We start from the raw sequence: 6,000 nt of genomic DNA, 5'->3' as shown, positions 1-6,000 counted from the left end.
CTTAACTTTCTGTTGGTTACCTATGTAAAATCAGGTCAAGTAAACAAGGTTTTACTTCCGGTGTAAAAACAATGACTGCAGAAGCTGGAAACCAGATTCTGGATCAGTGATGCTGGAAGAGCACAGCAGTTCAGGCATACGTTTCCCACTTGCCTAGATTTTTGCCACAATGTGTCTTTACAAAATCAGGAATCCCTGAACATGGCAATTCCCTTCCTCTTGCATTTCTTACATGTGTTACAGAAGCAGCTGGTCAATTCAATCATTTAAATCAAAATTGCCTTGGAGAGTGTGAAACCCAAAGTTTGTATATTAAGTAAGAACAGAAAAAGTTTTTATTTCAATTGCAAAGCTAGGGTACCTCTTTGGAGAGTTAAGGTACCACTTTCAATCTGGTCCAATGCCACCTTTGGCAGAGGTAATGTGCCTTCTGGTGGAGATCAGATGCCCATTAGGGTAGGCCAGATGTTCGTTGGTATTTTAAAATTAAGTGTAAATGTACATTAAAAACTCATTACTGTCAAGATATTTGGAACTGTCAACAGACCATCCAAGATTAGTTGTCAAAATTGTCAGTATTGTTGACAGTATCTTTCAAATGGACCTGTCAAGAAGAGCTGCCTGAAATATCAAAAGTATCTATCAAAAAATATCTGTCAAAGGCAGATGACAAGCTGTCAAGGCACTTAAAAGTCTTACCTTTTAAATCATTTAAAAAGCTGTTTAAAAAATCTTTGCTATTTCTCTGTATCTGCTGAGATAAGTCTGAGAGTTTCCGTAACTGGATTTGTGTTGCATGAATGATTTCACAACCATTTATTATCACAGTTGAGTGCCTGAAACTTATGTTTGATTGACAGTGTTACAGAAACAATAGATCACTAAGTAGTTATAAACTTTTTGATGTGGAAATGTGAATTGTCATACTTGTTTTTTGGGATTGTGCACTGTAATGAAGTGTTTGTTGTTATAAAGTTTTATTTGATTGAAAGACTGCAACTGTGATGAATATTTTTAAATCAGTGAGTGATCTTTTTTCTAGATATTGAAGACTGCAAAAGGTACTTAGGACTCAATTTTACAGACTTTTATTTTTTTCTCATCTCTGCATGGGTCTTGAGGTCTGCCCCTGGTGGATTCTCGATGAGTTTGCATGGGTGCAGGGTGCCATATGGATGCCATAAATGAGTATGGGGTTAAGCAGAGAAGCATAGGTTGGCATGGAGAGCACAAGGATCACGGATTGAGATGGATGGGGCATGAGGCGGTTTGATGGGTGAAGGTTTCTTTTGTTCTTTCTATTTATTAAATTTCACAGTGGCAGACCTTCCATGCAATCCACCTCTGCACCCAGCAGTCCTTGCTCTTATTTGGGGTTTGTCTGGTTCATCTCCCAGCAAACCCATCACTGTGAACAGAACTCTGACCTTTCATGCTATTTTCTGCCACTTAGGGAAAACAAAGCTAGGAATCTACATTCATGAACTGGGAATGAAAATTCAGGCCAAAGTCTGTAAACACCAGACAATGAGTGTTTTGGAAGATTAATGTGTTAACCCAGATGAAAATCAATTGATATTAAAACTTTCTTTCTCCGTGAAATATATTGGTGTAAAATTAATGGAAATCCACTGTGTAATTTTGAAAGTGTTTAGAATCTTATTGTTAGACTGAATCTTCATTCAGTTTGGGTGAAAGTGGATGTTGTGCTGGTGGAGGGCTCCATGTAACTAACAATTGTTTCAGGTATGATGTGAAAAATAGATACCTAACTAAGAAGTGGTGTTATATTCATCCTTATAATTCATGTAAATAAATTAATGTTTATGGCACCAATGCCAACTTGTTGCCAAGTCACACCTCCACATGCTACCCTATGCATTTACACCAACCATGCAAACTCATCGAGAATCTATCATAGACAGACCTCAAGCCCCATGCAGAGATGAGAGAACATAAAATTCTGTAAAAATAATGTATTTCATGTTATATTCATTCATATATTTCATACAAACAACCAGTTTATTATCAAAATTATCTCATTCAAGTGATTCTCCTCTTCTGAAAAGACTATAGTGTACATGATCCTAGCATTCTGTACATGTATTGAGAGCTGTTATGTTTAAGAACCTCAGGTCCATCTATCATACAGGGTACTCAGCAGTGAATGTTTCTCCAGATCATAGAGAATGCTAGGAGTGGGTAGCCAGTGGTAATGAATCTAATAGAGTGTCAGCTGTAGCTTTCTGAAGTTGTAATAATTGTCCCTCTCAAGGTTTCTGATTCAAATCAAAGGCAGATAGCGTCATAGAGTCATTGAGTCCTACAGCACAGGCCTAAACTGGTCCATGTTGACCAAAATATCCATCCGCACTCATTCCATTTCTCTGCACTTGTCCCATATCCTTCTAAACCTTTCCTGTGTTTTTTGAAATGCCACCCCAACCACTTCAGCTGGCAGTTCATTCCATATATGTGTAAAACAGTTGCCCCTCAGGTTCCCTTTTATTCTTTCCCATCTAACCTTGAACTGATGACTTATAGTCCTTGATTCCCCAACCCTGGAAAAAGACTGAGTGTATTCACCCTATCCATGCCTCTCATGATCTTATACACTTCTATAAAATCCCCCGTTAGTCTCCTATGCTCTAAAGAAAAGAGTCCTAGCTTGTCCTATCTCTCCCTATAACTCACACCATTGAGTCCTGGCAATATCCTTGTAAATTTCTTCTGCAACCTCCAGGTTAATAACATCCTACCGATAGTAAGGTGACCAAAACTGAACACAATACTCCAAGTGCAGCCTCACCAACATCCTGTACAACTGCAACATAACTTCTCAACTTCGATACTCAATGCTCTAACTGATGAAGGACAGTGTGCCAAAAGCTTTCTTCACTGTCCTGTTTACCTGTGACTCCACTTCCAGAGAAGCGTGCACCTGAACTCCAAGATCCCTTTGTTCCACTACACTCCTTAAGGCCTTACCATTCAGGATGAAACTCCTACCTTGATTTGACTTTCCAAAATGCAAGAACTCATAGTTATCTATATTAAACTCTATTTGCCATTTCTCAGTCCATTTTTCCCAGCTAATCAAGGTCCTGCTGCAGTTTTTGAGAACCTTCTTCACTGTCCAAAATACCACTTACTTTGCAAACCTGCCTTGTACATTCTCATCCAAATCATTGATATAGATAACAGCAGTAATGGTCCCAGCTCCTATCCCTGAGGCACTCCACTTGTCACAGGCCTCCAGTCTGACAAGCATCCTTCCACTGTTCTGCTCTGATTCCTAGCATCAAGCCAATTGTGTATCCAATTTGCCAGCTACCCCTGGAGTCCATGCGATCTAGCCTTCCAGAGCAGCCTACCATGCAGAACTTTATCGAAGGCCTTACTGAAAACCATATCGACTGTATCTACTACCTTGCCCTTGTCAACCTTCTTGGTCACTTCATCAAATAATTCAAACAAAATTGTGACACATGATCTCCCACACACAAAGCCATGCTAACTACTCCGAATCAAACCCTGTCTTTCCAAATATTCAAAACTTTGTGACATTCATAACGTAACACAGCATGAAAGCAGTCCATGCTGAACATAGTTCCAAACTAAACTGGTCCCACCTGCCTGCTCCTGGACCGATATCCCTCCAAACCTTTCCAATTCATGTATTTATCCAAGTGTCTTTTAAACATCGTAACTGTGCCCGCATCCTTCAATTCCTCAGGAATTTCATTTCATATGTAAATCACCCTCTGTGTAAAGGATTTGCCTCTCATGTCTTTATTTTTAAAAACTTGCTCTCCTGTCACCTTAAAAATATGCTCCATAGTCTTGAAAACCTAGGGAAAAGATAACCACCATTAACCCTATCTAAACCCATCATGATTTTATAAACCTCTCAATTTCCCACGCTCCAGTGAAAAATGTGCCAGCCTATCCAGCCTCTCTTTATAATTCAAACTTTCCACATCCAACAACAGCCTAGTAAATCTCTTTTGAACCCTCTCTGGTTTAATAATATACTTCATATAACAGAGCAACTAAAACTGGACACAATACTGCAGAAGAGGCCTCACAATGTCCTGTATAACCTCATCGTGACTTCCCAACTCCTGTATACAAATGACTGAGAAACGAAAGCAAATGTACTAAATGCCCTTTTAACCATCATTTGAAACATTTTACACAAGTTTGAGCACATTCACTTTGGAAGTGCATTAATACGTTTGAAGAGGCTTTGTGAAAAGACAGATAATTCCAGGTACCAAGACCGGAAGTTTAAAGAATGTATTGGCAGAATTGATCTCTGTCTTAAAGGCTGGAATATAAAGGGCATAAATTAAGTATTAAACCTATGGGAATAATAGGCTAATGTAAGGATAAGCAGTTATTAAATAACTGGTTCAAGTTAGAAAATCTCAAGCAAGCATTACACATTCATATAGAGCCAAATAACTTAAATAGATTTTCTCTATAAACACAAAACAATCTCCTGTGGCATTCCTGCGATAAATCAGGGGATACAATATTTTGCAAGACAAGAACATTCCAGCATATGTAAAGTGTTATAGTCTAGAAAGACAGTTGATGAAGGAAATATGGAAACTATCTTTATTCAGTCTTATATTTATATGTGGAAATAAATATTACAAGCATATACCTCCTAATTCATCCACACACAGTTTCAGTGGACAGAATGTAATGTTTTGATGGGGTTCCCAATTCCCCCATGTCACTGTTGTGATATCTCCAATATTTCAGACGGGTTGCCCTGCTGCTGCTAAACTCTTGGAGGGCAAGATATGATGTGCACTGCCATCCATGTAAGAGGCCCCACCTCTAATAGCTGCCAGCTAATCAGATAGCCTATAAAAGAGGAGCCTCCTCTTTCCACCAATAAGAACACAAAAATCTGACATAGAAGGAGGAAAATGTCATTCAGTGCTTTGAGGTTGCTTTGACTTTCAGTGAGATCATGGCTGATCTTTTGCTTCAACATCATTTGTTGGCACCATCCTTGCATCCCTTGATGTTTATAGCATTAAAAGATCTATCAGTTTCAGTCTTAGTCTTGAATATGAGCCCACACAAACCTCTGAAGTAGACAATTCCAAAGAGAGGAAAGTTTCTACCTGAACTCTAATCCTAAATGGCCTGATCTTTTATTCTGAGATTGTGTCCCCTGGCTCTCCATCCCAAACATCTGAATGTTTGAAGATAATCACCTCTCATTCTTTTAAACTCTGGAGAGTAAAGACTCTGAGTCTTCAGCTTTCTTCATAGGACAGCCAGAGTATCCAAGGAATCAGTTTGCTGAATCTTTGTGCACTACTTCTGTCAATAGCCCAACCTTGTTCAGTTCCTAGGTGAGGAGGGAAAAAACTCCTAGGTGAGGAGGGAAAAACTGCACTTCTTTATTCACCCACCCCCTCAGTTGGATGCGAGAAATTCAATTAAAATGAACACCCTCACTTGTGGTAATTTTCTCCCAATCCAAATTAATTTATGACTTAAAAAGAATCAGTTAAACCAGACTTTCTTGAGTTAAAGTGAGAGTGAGTTTATTAGGTACTAATACGCCAGAAAAAAAATAATATCAGAACACATACAAATTAGAAATTAGGATTCAATTCGAAACTAAAAGTCCAAAGAAGCATAAGACCTAAAAGATATATAATCTGAGTTGTTCCTGAAGAGTGGATTTCGGAATTACATTGTGTGATGCCTATAGTGATGATATTGTTGGGTCACAGTCAATTTCAAAGTCCCTGAGTTTTCAGGTTGGCTAATATTATTTTACTGTGTTTCCTTTTTGATGGCTTGTTAACTGGCTTCCAGTACTCAGGGCAAGATGGTATACTTTCTTTTCAACTTGAAGTGATTGGGTGATGTAGGCCATCCTCAAGTTGTACTTTCACAGCATGCTAGTACATCTATCCATTGGCACCCACAGATCAGGTTTCTCATCCCTTTTTGTGTATTCTTGGG

Source organism: Hemiscyllium ocellatum, chromosome 17 (genome assembly GCF_020745735.1).
Source record: "Hemiscyllium ocellatum isolate sHemOce1 chromosome 17, sHemOce1.pat.X.cur, whole genome shotgun sequence".
In the NCBI taxonomy this organism is placed as follows: domain Eukaryota; kingdom Metazoa; phylum Chordata; class Chondrichthyes; order Orectolobiformes; family Hemiscylliidae; genus Hemiscyllium; species Hemiscyllium ocellatum.
This window is presented reverse-complemented; position numbering follows the sequence as displayed.